This window comes from Aethalodelphis obliquidens, unplaced genomic scaffold (assembly GCF_003676395.1).
Source record: "Aethalodelphis obliquidens isolate GAN/ISIS:26980383/991018 unplaced genomic scaffold, ASM367639v1 scaffold87, whole genome shotgun sequence".
In the NCBI taxonomy this organism is placed as follows: Eukaryota; Metazoa; Chordata; class Mammalia; order Artiodactyla; family Delphinidae; genus Aethalodelphis; species Aethalodelphis obliquidens.
The window spans coordinates 6,362,687-6,387,162 of NW_020838031.1; the positions used below are offsets into that span (position 1 = coordinate 6,362,687).

At 43.2% G+C, this 24,476-nt stretch overlaps 1 long non-coding RNA gene across 1 annotated transcript in view; it reads right to left on the reverse strand.

Moving 5' to 3' along the window:
* Positions 1-1,727: 1,727 nt before the first annotated feature.
* Positions 1,728-24,476, reverse strand: part of LOC113613338 (uncharacterized) — a 57,613-nt gene continuing 34,864 nt past the window's right edge. Inside the window, exon 2 of the long non-coding RNA XR_003430193.1 lies at positions 1,728-1,856. This is a non-coding gene — a long non-coding RNA (uncharacterized LOC113613338). The remainder of the gene's footprint in view (positions 1,857-24,476) is intronic.

A 24,476-nucleotide genomic window follows, 5' to 3' on the forward strand; every position in this document is an offset into this window, starting at 1 on the left:
TCTTTTTAGTCTTTGCCATTCTGGAAATTTCACGTAACTGAGCCCAAGGGTCACAGAAGAGGCAACAGGGGTTGAAGTTCCAACTCCGGGATGGAACAGACTTGGGTCCTCCTTCCAGCTCAGAACCTCAGTTTCTTCAGCTATAAAATGAGATAACTGAGGGACTTCCCTGGCAGTCCAGGGGTTCAGACTCCATTCTTCCACTGCAGGGGGCGTGGGTTCCATCCCTGGTTGGGGAACTAAGACCCCACATGCGGTGAGGCATGGCCAAAGATTTTTTTAAAATGAGATAAATGACATTTCCTAAAAAGAAGAGCTCGATAGCTCAACACTAGTCATGACCACCTCCAACTCTGAAACCCCTTTCCTCTCTTGTTTCCTCCCAGCATCCTGGGTGTTCCCCTGTGCACGTAAATCGCGTCCCACCACTCCATCACACTCTTTCTTAAAACACTTCCTTGGCCACTGTACATAGAACAAAATCTAAACTCCTTAACCTGACTGACCTGACTCCACTTGCTCTGCCTCTGCCCGCCTCCCCGGCAGATGCTGGATGCTGACAGGCCTCGCTTTCCCTTGCCCAGCTCTCCGCGGCTGCACCGGCCTCTTTTGGTTCCTTGCTCAGTCCCCAGGCCCGTCTCCTGGACTGCTCCTCCTGTCTTTGTCTTCAGCTTAAAAACCACGTCCTTAGAGAGACCTTCCCCGCCCCACCTGCCGTTTTCTCACAGAGCATCCTGTTCTGTGCCTTCACAGTTCTTATCACTATATGTAATTACATATTTCTTTGCTTGGGGATTTTCTGTCTCCCCACCGCCTGGTAAGCTCAATGACAACAGAGACAAGGCCTGTTTGGTTCACTGCTGTATCCCCACTGCCTGCCTCCTTAACAGATGCTCAATAAACACTAGTTCAATAAGCGAATAGCCCTTTCACTTTTCCTCTGGTTTGGTGGCTTATAAACCCATAGCACTGTGCTATGCAAATCTGTGCTGTCAAATCTCTGTGACCAGTCCCTCTGGGCAGCTCTCTTTCTGATCTGAGCCGCCCCCAGGCCATTTCTGATCCCTCTCATCCCCCCGTCCCTGAGTTCCTGTTTTCTATTTCACCTTCTGCAGCTCTGAAATGAAATATCTGCTCTTTTGTATTGTTTGTTCAGTGTTTGAAATCCCTCCCCTCACCTCAGGGAACCGTTCATTACACTAATCGTTTCTTCAAATGGCACTCCATCCCAGGGGGTACTGGGACGGGGGTTCAATAAATATTAATTCACTCAGCATTTACTTATGAAGTGCCAGGCAGTATATTAAGCACTCAGGATACAAAGATGCATGAGACACAGCATTTACTAACTTCAAGGAACTCCCAGTCTAGCAACGGAAGCACATAATTATAATATTCTGTAGCAGGTGCAATGATTTGCTATATAAAAGACAAAGAGTCTCACAGGGAAAGGAGATCTAATCCAATTTGAGAGAGAGAAAGATCCTTCTTCCTGGAGGACATGTCATCGGATCTGAGCCAGATAAAGGGGAGAAAGGCATTACAAGCACAGGGAACCGCATGAGCCCAGATATGGAACAGAAAAGCAACATTCTGTGGACAGGAAAACAGTCAGCCCTTTAGCATTGCTGGAAAATCAAGTGCAGTCAGAGAAATAAGTCAGAGCAATGAGCTGGGGCCTCATCAGGAGGCACTGGAGTCATGGTTAGAAGTTTGGACGTTTAAGTAGGAAGAGGTCCCTGAAAGGAGGGCTGGAACTCAAGGTTTGGGAGTCATCACTCTCCGGAGAGCATGTGAAATGCAACAAGCAGTGGCCCAAGGATGGTACCCAGGGAAACCCCAACATTTTTCCTCAGCTGGAATGAGAGAAAGATAGATGTAGTTAGCATCCTCTCTAGTTATCTGTTCTTCCATGCTTGTTAATCTTGTTCCCATTGCCTTCCAATTTCCCCTAGACTTGGGTAACCAATCGCTAATTGCTAATAATAGCTGTCATTTATTGAGCACTTACTATCCGCTACGTATATTCTAAGTGCTTTGCTTGCATTGATTTCTTTACTCGGTACAAAAGCCCATTTTGGGGGGATGATGGGACTGATGCACAGGTGAGCAATCTGCCGCAGCTCAGACTGTTGATAAGCAGGTGTAGCCACTGTTATGTGGAGACAATTCTCTCTCTCGGAGGAGAGCTGCTCATCCTTCATAAATCAGATGCAAAGCTCTTTCTTTCATTTTCTGTCTTTCTCTTAGAGACAAAAAAGGCAGCTGTAGTGTTGCTTGTTAACATTTCTGGGCCCTAAAGAATGACTGAAGGGAGAAAGAACTTTTTAATGAGGTCTAGAGTCCAATTAGCCTTATCGTGAATTAATTTTCATTTTTCTCTTAAGTACTAGGGTTCAAAACTGAAAAAACGTTTGCTGAATATGGCAGGGTGCCATTTTCTGAGGCACACACAATTCCTATAAATATCCTTTGTTTGGGAATGTGCGTATTAGGAGAGACACAAATCATGTGGATGACACGTGTTATAGCTACTCCACGGTTGAATGGGCCTTCCCCATACTCCCTTCGTGCTTTCTAAGGTTGAATAGTATATTGTGAAACACTTTGTGTATAAAAGAACTTTATTATGTAGTGTCATTATGTAGTTTTGGGGAATAATCCAAGACTGACTTTATCAGCTAGCATTTTATAGAGAGCTTTTTCTGTAAATTTTTGGTAATGTTATATTTTCTGACGTTATATCCAGAGCTGGATAATGATGATCTGTTATAAAGCATTCAAAGAAAAAACACACAAAGCTAGGAACATGAACCTTTATCAGTGTGTCAGTGAAGGTCTGGAAATATTCTAGAACTCTTTTATATGCTTGCTGGTATGAGAGTGTTAATAAGAGTTCTGTTTTAAATTAGAAGTAAGACTTTATTTACAAAAACAGGTGGCTGCCCACAGGCCACAGTTTGCCAATCGGATTTTTTTTTAAATACTGCAATAAAGTATTATCTATCTGAAAGCTTTTCCTGTAAGACCAGAAACAAGGCAAGGATGCCCACTCTTGCCCCTTTTATTCAACATAGTATTGGAAATCCTAGCCAGAAAAATTAAGCAAGAAAAAGAAATAAAAGGCATCCAAATCAGAAAGGAAGAAGTAAAAATGTCTCTTTTTGTAGATGACATATTATATATTAAAAATTCCTAAAGGCTCCACCAAAAAACTGTTGGAACTAACAAGCAAACTCAGTGACCTTGCAGGATACAAAATCAATATACAAAACTCAGCTGTATTTCTATACACTAACAACAACTATCAGAAAGAAAAATTAAGAAAACAATCTCATTTACAATTGCATCAAAAGGATAAAATATCTAGGACTAAATGTAATCAAGAAGGTGAAAAACCTGTACACTGAAAACTATAAGACACTGATGAAAGAAATTGATGATGACACGAATAAATGGAAAGATATTCCATGCTCATGAATTGGAAGAATTAATATTATTAAAATGTCCATACTACTCAAGTAATCTACAGCTTCAATGTAATCCTTATCAAAATTCCAATGACATTTTTCACAGAAATAGAACAAACAATCCTAAAATGGGTATAGAACCACAAAAGACCATGACTAGCCAAAGCAATCTTCAGAAAGAAGAACAAAGCTGGAGGCATCACATATCCTGGTTTCAAACTATATTACAAAGCTATAGTAATCAAAACAGTATGATGTTGGCATAAAATTGGACACATAGGTCAGTGAAACAGAATAGAGAGCTCAGAAAAAACCCCACAAAATATGGCCAATAATATACAATGGGGAAAGCACAGTCTCTTCAAAAAATTGTGATGGGAAAACTGGACAGCCACATGCAAAAGAATAAAATTAACCATACCCCAAAATCAACTCAAAATGAATTAAAGACTGAACATAAGCCCTAAAACCATAAAACTCCTGGAAGAAAACAGAGGTGGTAAGCTCCTTGACTGCGGTTTTGGCAAAGATTTTTTTGGTTTTGACACGAAAAGCAAAAGCAACAAAAGCAAAAATAAACAAGGGGGACTACATCAAACTTCTGCACAGCAAAGGAAACCATCAACAAAATGAAAAGGCAACCTACTGAATGCGAGAAAATACGTGCAAGTCAGATATCTGATAAAGGATTAATATCCAAAATATACAAAGAACTCACACAACTTAAGAGCAGAAAACCAAACAGTCCAATTAAAAATGGGTAGAATAGAAATTTTTCCAAAGAAGAAACAGAAACAGACTCACAGACACAGAAAACAAAGTTGTGGTTACCAAAGGGGAAAAGGGATGGGGGAGGGATAAATTAGGAGTTTGAGATTAGCAGATAAAAACTACTATATATAAAATAGATAAACAACAAGGTCCTGCTGTATAGCACAGGGGACTACAGTCAATACCCTGTAATAAACCATAATGGAAAAGAATATGAAAAAGAATATGTGTATATATGTATAACAGAATCACTTTGCTGTACAGCAGAAACTAACACAACATTGTAAATCAACTGTACTTCAATAAAAAAAAAAACACAATGAGATATCACATACCTGTTAAGATGGCTATTATCAAAAAGGCAAGAAATAACAGGTTTTGGCAAGGATGTGGAGAAAAGGGAACGCTTATGCACTGTTGGTGGGAATGTAAATTGATGCAGCCACTATGGAAAACAATTTGGAGGTTCCTCAAAAAATTAAAAATAGAACTAACATATGATCCAGCAATTTCACTTCCGGGCATTTATCTGAAGGAAACAAAAGTACTAAATTGAAAAGATCTATGCATCCCTATGTTCATTACAGCATTATTTTCAACAGCCAAGACATGGAAGCAATCTAAGTGTTCATTGATGGATGAACGGATAAAGAAAATGTAGTATACATATACAATGGAATGTTAGCTATAAAAATAGAAGGAAATTCTGCCAATTGCAGCAACATGGATGGACCTTAAGGGTATTATGTTGAGTGAAAAAAGTCAGACAGAGAAAGACAAATACCATACGATCTCACTTATATGAGGAATCTTAAAAAAAACAAACAAAAAACCGTAAAAACAAAAAAACCTAAAACCAAAACCCAAAAAACAGAGGTGGAGCATGGGGGTGGGCGAAATGGGTGAAGGGAGTCAAAAAGTGCAAACCACCAGTTATAAAATAAATAAGTCCTGGGGATGTAATGTATGGCATAGTGACTACAGTTAATAATACTAGGGACTTCCCTGGTGGCACAGTGGTTAAGAATCTGCCTGCCAATGTAGGGAACACAGGTTCGAGCCCTGGTCCGGGAAGATCCCACATGCCACGGAGCAACTAAGCCCATGCATCACAACTACTGAGTCTGCAGGCCACAACTACTGAAGCCCATGTGCCTAGAGTCCATGCTCCGCAACAAGAGAAGCCACCGCAATGAGAAGCCCGCGCACCACAACAAAGAGCAGCCCCAGCTCACCGCAACCAGGGAAAGCCCATGCCCAGCAATGAAAACCCAATGCAGCCAAAATAAATAAATTTTTTTAAAAAGTTAAAAAAATAATAATAATACTGTATTGTAAATTTGAAAGTTGCTAAAAGATCTTCTTATCGCAAGAAAAAAAATTGTAACTATGTGTGGTGATGGATGTTGACTCGACTTAACGAGGTGATCATTTTACAATACATACAAATATTAAATCACTGTATGGTACACCTGAAACTAATATAATGCTATATGTTAAGTATATCTCAAAAACAAAACTGCACAGAATTTCTAACTACTCTTTGGGCAGAAATGGAGAGCCATAGAACTTAGATACTATTTCCAAATAAGTTGCAAAGTAAGGCAAAAAAGGAGAAATCATCCATTTCACCTATCAGTAAAAAGCTAAAATACCAAAATCCATCTTAGAATGTTGTAGGACAAACACATGCTTTTATAGAACTAGAGCATTCAGAGGTGTTAAAAATATATATGTATGTGTATATATACATACACACACACGTAAAATGTATCTTGATGACTGAATTGTTTGTGTCCCTTTAAAAGCTACACCGGAGCCTAGTGCCTCATTCACCTCACCCTAGCCCCAGCCCCGAAAATTAAAACCATCTTGAGGAACTTGTATATCATAGGGTTTAAGGCACTAAGGGAAAGCAGCCCACACAAACTCTCTTCTATCAACACTCAAAATTCTCCAGCTCAAATTCATGACTTTCTGATGATTATTGTTCTCTTTGTCTCTCTGACACACACACATAAGCACTCATACAAACCCACATTCTTTCTCTATAGTCCTTTATTAAAATGTAAGAATGTAAACAGTGTTGTGATAATAGCCCAAATCTACTAATAATAGCTAAATTGTTTGACTGTTTACTTTATGCATGATGTCATGTAATCCATGGAACACTCCTGTGTGGGAGGTGTTTTTAGAACCGTTTTATGATGAGGAAACTGAGGCTCGGAGAGGTTAAGAAGCAAATGCAGCCTCTGGCGACAGACTAGCTTCCACCTTTACCTCTATCACAGTTCCTACAACTTAATCACCCTGAGACTCAGATTCCTTTCGAGAGTAAAATGTGAATGCTAATTGTCTATACTTCATAGATCTACATAAGGATTAAATAAGATCATATATTTGAAGCACTCAGCTCAGTGCCTGGCACATAGCAAGCGTCCAATAGATGATGATGATGATGGTGATGGTGGTGATGTAATTGGCCAAAGGTCAATAGCTACTAGGAGGTGACATCATGCTGCTACAGAACTCCCAGAATCCCTTCCTCCAGAGGCAGGGCCTCAACCCTGGGTAGGTGGGAAGATAAGAGATCAAGGGTATCTATTTATCTCCTTCAAATTAATGACAGATTTTGAACTACCACAGATACTATGTTCCAAATGTATCATAGCCCTTGACCTTTCCCATCCGCTGAGCCAGTCAAAGACCCCGCAGCGGGACAGCTCCCTGAGTCATCGAGAAGCCCAGCCCGGGGAGTCCTGGCTTCTGTGCCACGTCTCAAAATTCCAGTTCTACAGTCCAGGCTAGTTTGGCAAATGTTGCTATTTATATCTCTTCCTTTGAATGGCTATTTCACAACTCCAACCTACACAATTCGCATATTTCCCCTGCTGTGCTTCCACCTCCCCTCTCTCCCACCAACAAACACATTTTTTCCAGTGTGGACTCCACATTTAATCATTTAGTCATAAGGGTTTTTTTTGTTTTGAACATCTCCTTTGCTGAAATTCTGTGCAATTACTGAGAGCACAAGAAACGAAACTGAATTTCACATCAGCCTCTCTCCCCGTCCCTCTCAGCCTTTCTCCTTGTTACCCTGAATGAAGACCCTACCCCTTCTGAGAAGCCTCTAGTCTTCTCAAGGACTTTCCTCCCTCAATCATCCCTTCCCTCCAGCATCATAAGTTTCTCCTTATGTCTATCAGTCTATTATTTCCAGGGTCCTATCTTTATACCAAAAAATCTACACTTTCCTCCAGCTATGGCCCCATGGCTTTGCTGCCCCGCCCAGGAAACGTGTCCACATCCTTTTCTCTCTTCCTCTCTTCAAGCTACTGCAGTTGGCTCTGGCCCCTCCCCTTCCGCTAAGACTGTTCTCTCAAGGTCGTCAGAGACAACACACTGCCTTATAAAATTGCAGCCCTATCAGAGTCGTTTCCCTGTCCCCTTTTTTTGTTTGTTTGTTTTTTTGCGGTACGCGGGCCTCTCACTGCTGTGGCCTCTCCCGTTGCGGAGCACAGGCTCCGGACGCACAGGCTCAGCGGCCATGGCTCACGGGCCCAGCCGCTTCGAGGCATGTGGGATCTTCCCGGACCGGGGCATGAACCCGTGTCCCCTGCATCAGCAGGCGGACTCTCAACCACTGCGCCACCAGGGAAGCCCTCCCTGTCCTCTTTTGACTTGACTTCTCAACAGCATTTGTCACCAAGACCATGCTCCTGCTTAAACACGGTCTTTCCTTGGCTTCTGGGATATTACGTTCTCCTGGGATTTCCACCGGCCACTTCTTTGCTGGCTTCTCCTCCCCCACCAGATCTCTGCATAATTTTGGTGGATCCCCGTTGTATTAGTGTGCTAGGGATGCTGTACCAAATCACCATCGACCGGGTGGCTCAAACCACAGAAATGTATTGTCTCACAGTGCTGGAGGCAACAAGTCCAAGATCAAGGTGTGGGCAGGCAAACGGGGAGGAGGGTGGGAGAGGGAAGGATTAGGAGTCTGGGGTTAGTAGATGCAAACTCTTATATATAGGATGGATAAACAACAAGGTCCTGCTGTATAGCACAGGGAACTATATTCAATATCCTGTGATAAACCATAATGGAAAAGAATATGAAAAAAAAGTATAACTGAGTCACTTTGCTGTACCGCAGAAATTGACATAACACTGTAAATCAACTATACTTCCCCTGCCAAAAAAGGTGTCGGCAGGGTTGCTTCCTTCCGAGGGCTGTGAGTGAGGATCTGTTCCAGGCCCTTCTCCTGGCTTCTGGAGGTTTACTGGCAATCTCTGGTGTTCCATGCCGTGTAGATCTCTGCCTTCGCCTTCACATGACATTCTCCCCGTGTGCGTGTCTCTGTGTCCAAATTTCTCCTTTTGATAGGGCACCAATCATACTGGATTAAGGGCCCACCCTACTCGAATGTGACCTCATCTTAACTAATTAAATCTGCAACCATCCTATTTCCAAATACGATCACATTCTGAGGTACTAGGGGTTAGGACTTCAGCATATGAAATTTTTTTTGCAGGGGGGGATACAATTCAATCCATAACATCAGTCTTGGGACTTTGCTCCATCTCAGATGATCTTGCATCATCCCATGGTTTAAATGTCGTCTCTATGCCAAAGCTTCCCAATTCTAGGTCCAACCCTGGCCTAGAACTCTACACCAGTTCTTCTCAAAGTGTGCTCCCCAACCAGGGGCATCAATGTCACCTGGGAACTTGTGAAAAATGCAGATCTGGGGACTTCCCTGGTGGTCCAGTGATTAAGAATCCACCTTCCAATGCAGGGGACGTGGGTTCGATCCCTGGTCAGGGAACTAAAATCCCACATGCCGTGGAGCAACTAAGCCTGTGTGCCGCAACTACTGAGCCCATGCACTACATGGGCTCACAACTAGAGGGAAGTCCATGCATACCTGAAGATCCCCTGTGCCGCACCTAAGACCCGACACAGCCAAACAAATAAAAATAAATAAATAAATAAAAAGTGCAGATTTTCAGGTCTTACCCCAGACCTACTGAATCAGAAACTCTGGGGGCGGGGTCCAGCAGTCTGCTTTAAGAGCCCTGCAGGGTAATCTGATACAGGCTGGGTTTTTTTTTGTTTTTTTGTTTCTTTGCGATACTCGGGCCTCTCACTGTTGTGGCCTCTCCTGTTGCGGAGCACAGGCTCCAGACGCGCAGGCTCAGTGGCCATGGCTCACGGGCCCAGCCGCTCCGCGGCATGTGGGATCTTCCCGGACCGGGGCACGAATCCGTGTCCCCTGCATCGACAGGCGGACTCTCAACCACTGCGCCACCAGGGAAGCCCCAGGCTGGTTTTAAGAACCACGACTCCAGAATCACATATCCAAGTGTCTATCTTTACCACTCTAGTTAGAAACCTGATAGGTTCCTCAGAAAGAACTCTTGATTTCCACATCCTCCCTTGCGCTGCCCTCCCGCTTCAGACCATTTCGCTCCATCCTCACCTTAGAAAATGGCACCATCATGTCAAAGCGCAGGAATATTCCAGATGGAAAAAGAAAAGCAAACGAATAGAGAATGAGCTCGGTGTGTGCTCAAGGAACAGAAAGACGTGCAGTCTGGCTGAAGTGCAGGATACAAAGGGCGGCGCAGAACAAGCCAGGTGTGAAGGGCAGGGAGGGAGGCAGAGGCTTTGGGTGATGTGCAGACTTAACAGCAACAAACACGTTTTGTGGCATCCACATCTCCCTCGGTTGAGCTCCCTTGCATTCTGGGAAATGGCCTTTCCTGACACAGCAGTGAGGACTCAACTCATCGGTGAGCAGTGTTCATCCCTGTAGATGTAAGGACCGCCCCCCCGCCCCCCACCCCGATCCCTTTTACCGACAGGGGCCTCTGTGCCGCAGCTTCTATGAGTGTTGGCTGATGACAACTCCCAGCCCCTTTCTCCTGGGAATGGGCCTCTAGCAAACAGGAATCGTGGCTCCCGTGAGGCCATGCCCCACCCTCACCAGGCTGTGTATACTGAGGCACAAAAGCTTGGGGCCCTTGAATTAAGGGGGATTGACTTCATGGTGTAATTGGGGTTTCCAGGGCTGCCTGGAGGGATGAGCTTGAAGCTAGCCTCCAGCTGAGAGCCCCACCTTGCTTGGGTTTTCCCATCCTATCTTACTTCCCTCATTCCCCTTTTCCTAAGAGTATTTCCCCAATGAATCACTTGCTCAAGAAGCCTCCTGCTTCCTGAGAACCCCACTTGCTTTGGAGGGGAAGGTTCAGGAGAACTTGAGTAATTGGGGGGTTGGTTGGCCACAGTTGCAGAAATCCACAGAAGTAAAGAGGGTCCTGAAGAGGAATTTGATTCTTCAGGACAGAGGCTGGGGGTGGTGCTGATGATAGTAGAGCGGTTTATCCAGAGTGAAAGGTCACTTATGTTAAGATTATTGCTTTTGTTAAACACAATTCGAAATCTCTGAATCCAAGGCATTCATCAAATGCCAGTAGTCCCAGCCTGCTGACTATTACGGTTCCTGAAGTATGGGACAAGTTCTTTTTCTAGAATATTCTGCCGTACGTTCCCTTCTCTGCTCCTCACATTTGAAAATAATGTGACTGAAGGAAGTGCTCTTTGGGGGTTGAGACTGACCCCCTGGTACCCCCAGACTGGGCTGGCATCCTCCTTAGCTCTCTGGTATCCTTTGCTTCCCTAAAGAAGCACTTACCAGACCGCATTGTCCATATAATCGACCATTTATTGCGTAATAAGCCCAAGAAGACACAAGAACGCTGAGCGTAACTCAGGCTACATGGCCTGCTCCCTTGTTGTCTCGTGGAAAATACTTAGAAAATATTTGTGGAATGATAAAAATGAGAGAGTAAATGAATGAATGGTCAATATACCAAACTGCGTAAGTTCCATGCAAAGGCAAATTTGTTTTCCCTTATGCAATGTCCCTCTGCTATATGTCTGTTTAATCTGTTTGCTCTCTTGCCTCCCATGGGTGGCCAAAACTGTCTCTAGTCCCCTCTGATCCTTGCAACAGACAACAGAACTAGTGTTGGATATTAGTGCTTAATTTTGAATACTTAATTAACCAGTTAACATTTATTTCAGCACAAATTATTTTAAAGATATTTTAAAGGTAGGGATTTAAAAAGAAATAAAATTCAGCGGTCTTCAAGAAGCTCATGGTGGCTGATTATACAATTCATTCTTCTCAAAAAGAGTGTCTTGCTGAATGCAAAACTAAGTTTGGTTTAATATTTGTTCCTTTGTTATACTTTCCGTAGAAGTACATTCACATATCATTAAAAATGTCTTCTGCAGACCACGTGGCCTAGTTTTGTCAGGAAACATCACAGGCATAGCCACCAGGCTCTGGCTGTGGGTGAGATCAGTACATGTTACTGCTTGGCTAGAAAGGCAAGGTTGCTGGTTCAAGTCCTACTCTGTGTACCTGCAGGGGAATCGGCGTCCCGATAGCAGGACATGTTTGAATCGGAATCCGAGTTGTAGGATGGGCAGGCCCACTTTAAACAGCAGGCACCTTTCAAGTTCCGGCACTAGATCGCCTGCTCCAGGCTTTGAAATAAAATCAAAGCTTGCTTTGGCCTTGACGTGAGCTTTCATCTAATAATAGTCTGATAGGTATGTCTACAGCAGCTTTTTAAAATTCAAATATTACCCTTTAATGACAGGAACACAGAGTCTTTGAGTTTCTTGGCATCTGAGAGGTGAGTCATGCATTTTATAGATACAGAATTGAAAGAGGAATGACTTGCATGAGGCCAGACGGCAACTCCAAGGGTATAGTGGCTCCAGCGTCATGAAGCTGCCCAGAACTACTGGGCCAGCTGCCATCTTTTCATCCCTCCACTGTACCAAGTACGAACATGAGTAGAGAAAAGCAGTTCTGGCCACTGAGATGAGAAGAAACAGATGCCAAAGTTCATAGCTCTTGAAAAGGTAAAGACAGACCAGGTTGCACTTCTGCTGTGCCCCGTTGGGGTAAAGATATACAGGTGGTGGGGGCTTCCCTGGTGGCGCAGTGGTTGGGAGTCTGCCTGCCGATGCAGGGGACACGGGTTCGTGCCCCGGTCCGGGAAGATCCCACATGCCTCGGAGCAGCTGGGCCCGTGAGCCGTGGCCGCTGAGCCTGCGCTCCGCAACGGGAGAGGCCACAACAGTGAGAGGCCCGCGCACCACAAAAAAAAAAAAAAAAAAAAAGATATACAGGTGGTGGGTTTCTTTCTTCTCACCTGTTCCTGTCCCACTTGGCCTCTGAAAGTCAGCCAGCATTCTTTCTTCAGCAAATGTGTGCTGGGTTCTGGGCAAAACAACATTATAATAAAAATAGAAAAGGTGAACCATGACATGACTCTAATTGCCCCAAAGGGTCTTTGTCCCTAACCTAGAAGTCATGCAATCTTGCATTTTCCCATTAGGGATGGAGACATTTGACTTGCCACCCATAGAAATGTTCCCACTTTCTTGGGCATAATCGGTGTTAGCAAAAGCATCCTTCATCTACTGAACACCTATTTGAGGCAGGTACCACTGGGCATTTTGTATGGTCTCCACTTAATCCTTATGACAAATATATATTTATTGAGCAACTGCATGTGCTGGACACTGTTGGGGACCAGAGATACAAAAATAAACTGGGCACAGCCCCCGCTCTCCAGAGTTGTATAGTCTAGTGTAGAAAATATACTCATGATCAAGAAGTTACAATACAGTATAATACAATGAGATGTCACCTCACACCAGTCAGAAGGGCCATCATCAAAAATCTACAAACAATAAATGCTGGAGAGGGTGTGGAGAAAAGGGAACCCTCCTACACTGTTGATGAGACTGTAAATTGGTACAGCCACTATGGAGAACAGTATGGAGGTTCCTTAAAAAACTAAAAATAGAGCTACCATGTGATCCAGCAATCCCAATCCTGGGCATATATCCAGAGAAAAACATGGTTCGAAAGGATACATGCACCCCAATGTTCACTGCAACACTGTTTACAATAGCTAAGACATGGAAGCAACCTAAATGTCCATCAACAGATGAGTGGATAAAGAAGATGTGGTACATATATACAGTGGAATATTATTCAGCCATCAAAAAGAATGAAATAATGCCATTTGCCACAACATGGAGATGATCATACTAAGTGAAGTAAGTCAGACAGAGAAAGACAAATATTATATGACACCACTTATATGCAGCATCTAAAAATGATAAAAATGAACTTATTTACAAAACAGAAACAGACTCATAGGCTTAGAGAATGAATTTATGGTTACCAGGGGGGAAGGGTCGGGGGGGGGGAGGGATAGTTAGGGAGTTTGGGATTGACATGCACACACTGCTGTATTTAAAATAGATAACCAGGGCTTCCCTGGTGGCGCAGGGGTTGAGAATCTGCCTGCCAACTCAGGGGACACGGGTTCAATCCCTGGCCTAGGAAGATCCCACATGCCGTGGAGCAACAAAGCCTGTGCACCACAACTACTGAGCCTGCGCTCTAGAGCCCGTGAGCCACAACTATTGAGCCCACGAGCCACAACTATTGAAGCCTGTGCGCTCAGAGCCCACACTTTGCAACAAGAGAAGCCACCGCAATGAGAAGCCCACGCAGTGCAATGAAGAGTAGCCCCCGCTCATCGCAACTAGAGAAAACCGTGCACAGCAACAAAGACCCAACATAGCCAAAAATAAAAATAAATAAATAAATTTTTAAAAAATAATAAAATAAAATAGATAACCAACAAAGACCTACTATAAAAAATAAAATAAATATATCTGTATTTATAAGAAAAGAAATTACAATACAGTATAATAAGGGCAAAAAGGTGAGCCCAGATGTCTATGGGAGCACACAGGAGGAAACCCTAACCCAGTTTTGGGGTGCCGACGAAGTCTTCTTGTGGGAAGTGATGTCTAAGCACTATTTGATGAAAATTATCATCTCCAGAGTTACCTCTGAGCCTCAGAGTTTGTGGAAGACAGAATACTGGCTCCCAAAGATGCCCACATTCTAATCCCCAGAACCTATGAATACGTTAGCTTATATGGCAAAAAAGACTTTGCTGATGTGATTAAGTTAAAAATTTTGAGATGGGGAGATTATTTTGGGTTGTCTGGGTAGGCCCGATGTAAGCACATGTAACTCCTTATAACAGGGAAGCAAGAAGGTCAAATTCAGTAGTGGGAGATGTAATGATAGAAGCAAGAAGTTGGAGTGATGAGAGGAAGGGGCCACAAGCCAAGGGATACGGGTGGCCTCTAGAAGCTGAAACAAGTAAGGAAACAGATTCTCCTTGAGAGCCTCCTAAAGGACACTGCCCTGCTGACACTTGGTTTTAATCAGTGAGACTCATTTTGGACTTGTTCTACAACTGTAATAGAATACATTGGTGTGGTTTTAAGCCATTAGGTTTGTAGTAATTTGTCACAGCAGCAATAGAAAACTAATATAAGGACTTCCCTGGTGGTGCAGTGGTTAAGACTCCACGTTCCCAGTGCAGGTGGCCCAGGTTCAATCCCTGGTCAGGGAGCTAGATTCCACATGCATGCCGCAACTGAGTTCGCGTGTCACAACTAAGGAACCTGCGAGCCACCACTAAAGACCCAGTGCAACCAAAGAAATCAATAAATATTAACAACAAAAAAGAAAACTAATATAGATTTTAAGTCATAACTTGTGCAACGTCACAAATTAGATAGGATGAACCCCGGATTAAAACCAAGAGTGAATATTCCAAAGCCTGGGTGGGCTTTCCCTAAAGCTTATGTTACCTCTTAAGAAGCATCTTGGGTATCTGCTCAGTATGTTTTGAAGAGCTTGTCTGCCAGGCTCCTTCCATTCTCTCTTGCCTAAGGCACAAGTGTTCTTATGAAGACAGTGTGTGGTATTAGATGCTAACGTGCTAGGATGTTAGGCAGAGGACATGCGTGGATCAGTGCATTGTTTTTTGAATAGCATAGTAGAAAGAGAACTAGACTAACACTAAGAGACTTAGGGTCTCTAGTCCTAAAGCTGTAATCAGCGCGGGGACTTGAGCAAACCCCTTCACATTTCTGGGCTTCATTTTGCTCATCTGAACAATAAGGGCTTGAGTGAAATGGTTTTTGGTGCTGCTTTAGTTGTTGTTTTTTTTTCCATGCGGGATCTTAGCTCCCCAACCAGGGATGGAACCCGTGCCCCAGCAATGGAAGCATGGAGTCTTAACCACTGGACGACAGGGAAGTCCCGATGTGTTTTAGTTTTAACGTCCTACAATTTCTAAAGGCAGGATGTCCTATCCCTCCTCCCCAGCACGTACACTTTGAAGCCAGTAAGCCCCCAATGCGAGTTCAGTTTTAGCAGCTTGGATGCCAGTTCATTTATTATTTAACCAAGGAAAAGGAAAGAAACCTCTCCTCTTCCAAAGAGGCCAGCGTTAGCAGAGATCGTCTGAAATTCCGAGTTTCAGAAACTGCGCAGGTCAAGCTGGAAGATTAATTAGCAACCGGCAAAGTTGAAGAGAATGATCTTGGTTTGTAAATTCTGTCACTGCACATAAAGTATTATGTGAATGGTTGTAAATGAACAGTAGCTCTAGCTAATTCTGGAAATGGCCATATTCCCATGTTATCTGGTGCTGGAGCCTGAAAGGAGAGCTTGAAATAAGATCTGGATCTTTGGCAAATGATCTTGGGGCCCCAGTACACGAGAGTCAAGGCCGTCTCAGATTGTGTGTTCAAACTAAAAGCCAATTTGTTAACGCAGAGCGATTCTGAGGCTTCAGCTCTGCTGGGGAGATACCCTGTGGGTTTCAAGCAACCTTAATACTTGGCATGTCACAGCTTTGTATCTTTGATGCATGGGACCCACAGTACAAATGTGCCTTGACCTTTCTGTACAGGTCCTGGTACAATCCTATGAGTGCGGCTGATGCCGCCCTAATTGCTTCCTTGTCATTTCCCCGCTTTCTGCCTGGAGATGCCTGGGAAGACTTAGGCAAACACACAGACTATGAACCCAACCAATCAACAAATAGTAAACAATCCCATGGCCTTAAAATATTTTTCCTTCTTGACGCCTCTATACAACACTGATGCGACCGTCACTCTCTTCCAAAACATGTTTCTACCTTCCTCGAAGATACTTTACTCCATTCATTCCCCTTCTCTGCGGCTCCTCCTTTATCTCCACCTCTGTCTTCTCTTCTTCCCTTGGCTGGTCATCTTAGTCTTCCATTTCCAACCTTGGTTCTCAACTCCTTCCCCTGCATGTTATCTCCCTTGATAACCTCATCCAATCAGCGTTCGATTAGCATGCTAAAGCAGACGGCCCTGAAACTGAGAGCGCTGAGCCTCCCTCATGCCCCAGTTCCCACCATACTGAAGGTGCTGGCGTCACAGAGCTCAGGCTGGATCCCGTCTCTGCCACCCAGAAAAGCTGTGTGAATGTGGACCGGTGACAAGCCTCAGTCTCCTTATCTGTACAATGGAAAGAATCATAGAAGGGACCTCCTGATGTTGTAGTAAGCATGAAAGAAGTGAAGGCTGTAAAGTGATTGACACCTAGCAGTCACCTAACACATGCTATCTGTAATTCTTATTTGAATAATTAAGCTTTTTAACTTGCATACTTTGTTAGCAGATCCAATGCACACCTCTCCTCCCTGAAAATATGAAACACTTCACACAAGCCCTCCAGTGGTTCCTGTTTCTTTGAGTGGTGTCACCTGCCTTTCCATTTTGTATTCTTTCTTTGAAATTTTTTTTTTTTTTTGGCTGCACCACACGGCATGCGGGATCTCAGTCCCCTGACCAGGGATCGAACCCGTGCCCCCTGCAGTGGAAGCGCGGAGTCGTAACCACTGGACGGCCAGGGAAGTCCCTGCCTCCCCATTTTCTAGACCCACGAGTTGGAAGTCAACTTTGAGCCTTTCTCTTTTTTGTCTCTGTATCTGATGAATTGCCAAATCCTACATCTCAGTTCAAATCTGCCTCTTCCTCTCCATTCCTACCCCCAGTAACCCAATTTACATCGATTAGTGTCCCCGTTCCCTAACCAACCTCCCTTAGTCTCATGTTTTTGTGCTGCCAATGCATCCATCTTCATCTTGGCCCAGAGCTGTAATTTCACGCTCCCCTGGTCTTAAACACACTTCTACTGATTCACCCTTCTTGTTGAATGAAAGCCAGTCCCTCAGGGTAACATTCAAGTTCCTACACAGCAGGGTTGAGACTTGTCTGAGTGTGTGAGGAGTGGGAAGAGGGCCGCCCTCGGGATGCTGGACTAGGTGTCCACTGCGGTGGGGTAAAGAGGAGTCACTCGGTTGTTCTAAGTGCCAGAGAGTATATATACAAAGAGAATGGATAACTGCAGTTTACATAGTGACAAATATCAAAAATCCTATGGGCGTGAATAACATTCAATCACAGATATTTATCAAGCATCTACTGAGTGCCAGACACAATGGCTGGGCGTTGGGAATACCGCAGTGAAGGGCTTTGCTCTCAAAAATTTACAGTTGGAGCAGGAGCCAGAGAAATCCACAGACAGTCGTAACACAGCATGGAAAACACTGAGCACTTCCATGGGAATATACAGGAGCAGCTCCCACACCTGCGGGGGTTGGTGGGGAGGGAGGAAAGCTTCTGGGAGGAAAGGACACCTTAGCGGAGACCGATGCACAAAGACTCACTCAGCCAGGTGAGGATGGAGGGGTAAGGACGCCAGGGGATGTTTCAAGATGAGGGGGTCTCATGGGCCCACCAAGAGACAGAGAAACCTTGGTGTGTTGGTGCCTGAGGGCTGAGGCTTAGCCAGGGGCAGAAGTCAGAGGTGTTGAGAGAGAAGATTAACAGGAAAGCAGGGGACGGATTAGGAAGAACTTTCTTTACCATGATAAAAGGGTTGGCTTTTATCCTGGGGGGAAAACGGCAGCCACTGACAAGTTTTAAGCAGGGTAATGGGTTCATCAGATTTCCTTTATTATCAGAAACTGAGAAAAAGGCAAGGATTTTAGCTGAGGAGAGTCTAAATACACCAGTCATTAGAACTCAGAAAATTTCAGTAACAGACACACCTCGGAGATATTGTGGGTTTAGTTCCAGCCCACTCCAATAAAGCAAGTCACACAAATGTTTTGGTTTCCCAGTGCATATAAAAGTTATGTTTACACTATGCTATAGTCTGTTAAGGGTGCAACAGCATTATGTCTAAAAAAACAATGTACATATCTTAATTTAAAAATACTTTATTGGGCTTCCCTGGTGGCGCAGTGGTTGAGAGTCCGCCTGCTGATGCAGGGGACACGGGTTCGTGTCCCGGTCCGGGAAGATCCCACATGCCGCGGAGTGGCTGGGCCCGTGAGCCATGGCCGCTGAGCCTGTGCGTCCGGAGCCTGTGCTCCGCAACGGGAGAGGCCAAAGCAGTGAGAGGCCCGCGTACCGCAAAAAATAAATAAATAAATAAATAAATATACTTTATTGCTGGGACTTCCCCGGTGGTCCGGTTAAGACTCACCGCCTCCACTGCACAGGACATGAGTTCGATCCCTGGCTGGGGAACTAAGATTCCACATGCCACAAGGCGTGGCCAAAAAAAAAAAAAAAAAAAAAAAAACTAAAACCTTTATTGCTCAAAAATGCTAACCATCAGCTGAGACTTTAGTGAGTCGCAGCAGTACCATCAAAGATTACTGATCACTGATCACAGATCACCATAACAAATAGAATATCAATGAAACAAACAGTTTGAAATATTGTGAGGACTACCAAAATGTGACACAGAAACACACAGTGAGCAAACGCTGTTGGAAAAATGGCACCGATAGACCTGCTTGATGCAGGGTTGCCCAAAACCTTCAATTTGTAAAAAACGCAGTATCTGCAGAGCACAGTAAAGCAGAGTGCAATTAAATGAGGTCTGCCTGTAATTCTATTTCAATATCTGGAACTTCAATTTTAAGACACTTAATTGTCCTTGGTTCTTTACCTCTGACCCCTGCAGTTTATAAGTAACATGGGAAGTCATCAACTGATTTATGTGCTGTTGTCTAGACAAATATTTATTAGGATGTCAGAGTCAGAAAGGACTCCAGCCGCGTTCGGCATAAAAATAAAGACACTGGTGATGGGTCCTGGCTTTTTTCTGGTTTGCTGCCTTCATTTAGCACTGTCTGTCTTCTGTGGCCCCGAGTAACTATAAAATAACCCAAGGTGGAGGCATGTTGCCTGGATAGGCACTGAGGGGGCTTACAGACCTGGCCCAGACCAACACCCCACTCTCAGGGAGACTAGGTCATGGTAGGTGCCCCACAAGGAGCCTGAAGCAGATTCACCAGGAAAGAGAAGAGAATGAGCTGGCGGGGTGAGGCTTCCTAGAAGGAGGGGACCTGGGTCCCATTATGTTAATAGATCCTGGCCCTTTGAGCCCAGTTTCGAAAGACAGAGATATAATCTCCCCTCCAGGTCCAGACTCAAAGACTGGCTTAATAGAATTTAGTCCTATGAAGCATATATCCTTAGTAAAATGATGACTTAGTCCTGATGGATTAGTCATCACAGGGGTTACTGTCGCGTAATGGGACAGCCCTGGAAAAGGGAATTAGTCACAGAGTGGAGGTGACTTATCTTTGATTATTTCCCACAATGAAGGTTGAAGAAGTGGCTCCCCAAACCCCATGTATTTTTCAAGGTCATTGAAAATGTCAGCATCACCGTTATCCTACAATAACTGGTGTCACCAAACTGGGGACCATCTCTAGAATGTGAGTTAATGCTGTAGAGTGCACTGACATTACAGAAAGCCACTGCATTTTTGTTCCATCTGTATAACAGTGGGATCTCACACACAAGCAATCCTGTACAGTGCAGGCTCTGTGAGATGCCTGCCTGGGTGCGTCATCTGGAACCATGTATCTACCGTGTGACTTTAAGTTTCTTAACCTCTCTGTTAAGGAGCCTCTTGCTAAAATGGGGATAAAAATATCGAAATGGGGATATCTAAAAGGGGGATTAAAGATATCTACATTACAGATTTATCGTGAGGATTAAAGGAGATAATTCACAGACGGTGCTTAGCACAGAAAATGCGTTTCAGAAAGTGACACTGGGTGATTAATGTCAACCTAGTCTTTTACTTCTTCTGGGGGAATTTGTGTTTCTTCTGTGATTTACCTGCTCTTGTCATCTGTCCACTTTTCAATTAGGGGCAAGTCACATTTTCCTTATTAATCTCAATTGAAATCTACCTGCATGAATTCACAGGACAACTGTGTCAAGGCTCTTAGACCTTGAGAAAACAAAGCAGCCCTGGCTTATGTCTGCACTGAAACCTGGAAGAGTTCACAGGCCCCTTTACAGTTTGCTCATCATCCTCTCACAGACTTTCCTTCTATGGTATCAGTTCTTCCGCAAGAACACTTAACACTTCTTTTTCTTTCTTTTAATCCTTTTGACACTTCCTGTTCTCCTGAAATACTTAGGCTCCCTTCCCCCACTAAAGAGACACTGACCATGAGATTTTGTACATAAACCACTATGGATCCCAGAGGGAAAACTGAAATCAAAGGAAAAACTACATTCCAATTACTTGGGCGTCTTCGGCACATGGTTGTGAATTGTATTTATTTAGCCAATCATCTGCCATTGATGGAGCGCTCACATGTGTCAGGCAAGGTGCTGGCACCTGTCCCAGATAGAAGGACATGGACCAAGGCTCAAGGATCTCAGACCAAATAGAAGACCCTGAAGGACCTTCCAAGGCAATAGAAATAAAAAAAATAAATGGGACCTAATCAAACTTAAAAGCTTTTGCACAGCAAAGGAAACCATAAACAAAACGAAAAGACAACCTACAGAATGGGAGAAAATATTTGCAAATGATGTGACCAACAAGGGCTTAATTTCCAAAAGATACAAAGAGCTCATACAACTCAACAACAACAAAAAAAACAAACAACCTAATCAAAAAAACGGGCAGAAGACCTAAATAGACATTTCTCCAAAGAAGAAACAGAGATGGTCAAGTAGGCACATGAAAAGATGCTCAACATCACTAATTATTAGAGAAATGCAAATCAAAACTACAATGAGGTACCACCTCTCACTGGTCAGAACGGCCATCATTAAAAAGTCTACAAATAACAAATGCTGGAGAGGGTGTGGAGAAAAGGGAACCCTCCTACGCTGTTGGTGGGAATGTAAGTTGGTGCAGACACTATGAAGAACAGTATGGAGGTTCCTCAAAAAACTAAAAGTAGATTTGCCATATGATCCAGCAATCCTATTCCTGGGCATATATCCAGAGAAAAATATAATTCAAAAAATACTTGTACCCCTATACTCATAGCAGCACTATTCACAACAGCCAAGACATGGAAACAACCTGAATGTCCATTGACAGATGAATGGATGAAGGTGTGGTACATATGTACAAGGGAATACTACTCAGCCATAAAAAGAATGAAATAATGTCATTTGCAGCAACATGGGTGCAACTAGAGATTATCATACTAAGTGAAGTTAGTCAGAAAGAGAAAGACAAATACCATATGACATCACCTATATGTGGAATCTAAAATAGGACACAAATGAACTTATCTCTGAAACAGAAACAGACTCACGGTCATAGAGAACAGACTTGTGGTTGCCAAGGGAGAGGGGGTGAGGGATGGATTGGGGTTAGCAGATGTAAGCTTTTATGTATAGATTAGACAAACAACAAGGTCCTACTGTATAGCACAAAGAACTATATTCAATATCCTATGATAAACTATAGTGGAAGAGAATATTAAAAAAGAATGTGTATATGTATAACTCAATCACTTTGCTGTACAGCAGAAATTAACACAACGTTGTAAATCAACTATACTTCAATTTAAAAAAAAGACCCTGAAGGAAGGCACCAGACTTGGTGAAGTGGCTGCTGTGAACCTACGAACGGGGGCAAAGCAAGGACAAGGAGCTGCGTGTACTGCATGTGAAACATGTCTGTACTGAGGGCACTTGTATTTTCATGTTCGTTTGCCATTTTTTCCTTAGTGAAGCCCTAGAAGACAGAGTCCTGGTCATCTTCTTTCTCGGGGGCTCCCAGGGCTTTGCCCCACGATCAGTCCTTCCCTTTGAGATGTACCATGAGCTATGTGGGGTCAAAGACCAGGACGCAGTCAAGCTGCCACAGAGCATGTGCCAGTTGACTTCTTTTCCCTGGTGAGGTGGGTTCAAACCCAGATTCTGCTCCATCCCGATAGAGCAACAGAAGTCTACACATGACAAAGCAGTTGCTTTCTGAAATGCACTTACTGTGCGAAGCACTTACACAAATTATCTCTTTTCATTCTCATTACAAACCTATAAGGTAGGTATTATCATCTCCATTTTAGAGCTGAGGAGCCAGAGGCACAGAGAGGTTAAATAACTTGCTCAAGGTCACACAGCTGATAAGTGGTGCTTCCAGATTATGAACCCAGATAGGTCTCTCACAAGATCCTATGCTATGCGATACTGCTCGCCCATGAAATCTCACTGTTATACGGGAGAAATTTAAAAAGAGAAATAGTTTATTCACTTATTAGATTGGCAAAGACTAGGAAGCTGAGTGATGTCTAGGGTGGGGAGGGCCTGGGGAAAGGTGTGCTTTGCTACCGCTTGTAGATAAAGATGATGGACTTCTACTCCTCCTTTCCTAAGTCAGAATTTGTTCAGGTAGCCTCCTGTCTCCAGGTCCAGAATGGAACCCAAGCATTTTATGCCAGTATTTTTCAAGCTATAAACATGAAGTTTGTTTGGTGGGTCCCAACCAGTGTCTTTCGAAAAATTGAAGTCGAGTAAAAATAGAGTGTATTGTACCTTTCATCTGGAGTTCTGGTTTGTGTGAGAAAATAAATGTCTTTATTCTTTAAGCCAACTTGTATTGGGATTGTTGTTCCTTTGCAGCTGAAAGCATCCTGGATGATTCATTGAAGTGTGAACTGTGCAGTATTTCTGGAGGGCAATCTGACTACATGTATCAAAAATTTCACTAAACATACTCGGCAATACCACTTCTAGGAATATATCTCAAAGAAAGAAACGTTTGCATGGACAGTTTAAAAGGATGTTCATGGAATCAACATGTTTAATAGCAAAAAAACAGACCTGAATAAAGACCTTAATAAAGATTATAATAAAATATGTTGTACCCTAGGTCTGGATTCTATGCAAGGAAAAGCTACACAACCAGCAATCGGTGAGATTTATACGTTAGTGAATTGTTCACACTAACAGGAAACTGTGCATAAATGACACAAATAGGAAATTAGTCGAGCCACTGACTTAAAAAGTTAAGACACCTGTGCTTTTTGCAACCTTTGATGTATAATAATTGATAGAAACAAAGATCATCACTAGACGCTAAAACCATTGGATAAAAGATTGCAGGAGCAGGATGTGCACGTGATCTCAAAGGATCACCCCTAAGGTTATTTACTGTTTACAAGGGAGTCGGGGGACTTTATACTGGAGAGATCTGGCAGATGCCACCTTAACCAAGTGATCAGACTTTGCAATCCCAACGAGACGCTGGGAACCTCCTGATGTGATGCCTTGCAAAGTACCGATACCACCTAGGTCGTATCCTTGTCAGAAAGATTAAACCAGATCTAGTCAAAAGGAAACAGATTCAGATTGTAGGGCCTTCTACAAGACAATTGGCTTGGACTCTTCAAAAAATGTCCATGTCACAAGAGAAAAAAAAGGCGTGAGAATATTCTAGAACAGTGCTGTCCAACAGAAATATAATGTGAGCTATACATGCAATTTAAACTTTTTAAATAGACAAATAGGTAAAACTAATTTTAATAATGTATTTTTAGCCCAATACATTCAATGTATTATCATTTCAATATGCAATCAATATACAGAATTACTGATGAGATAATTTACGTTTTGTGTGTGTGTGTTAAGTCTTGAGTACACTCAATTTGGACCAGCCATATTTCAAGGGCTCAAGAACCACATAGGACTGGGGGGTTCTGTATTGAAAGGCACAGCTCTAGACTAAAGATGGCTAAACGGACATAACAACCAAATGAAATTAGGATCCTGTATTGGAACAAAAAAAATAGCTATAAAGAAAACTGTGGGAATAATTGGGGAAACTTAAGGGTAGAATGTGTATTAGATAATATTATTGTATATATGGTAAAGTTCTTGGTAATAATAGTACTTATATAAAGAGAATTACATTATTCTTAGGAGATAAATGCTAAAGTACTTGGG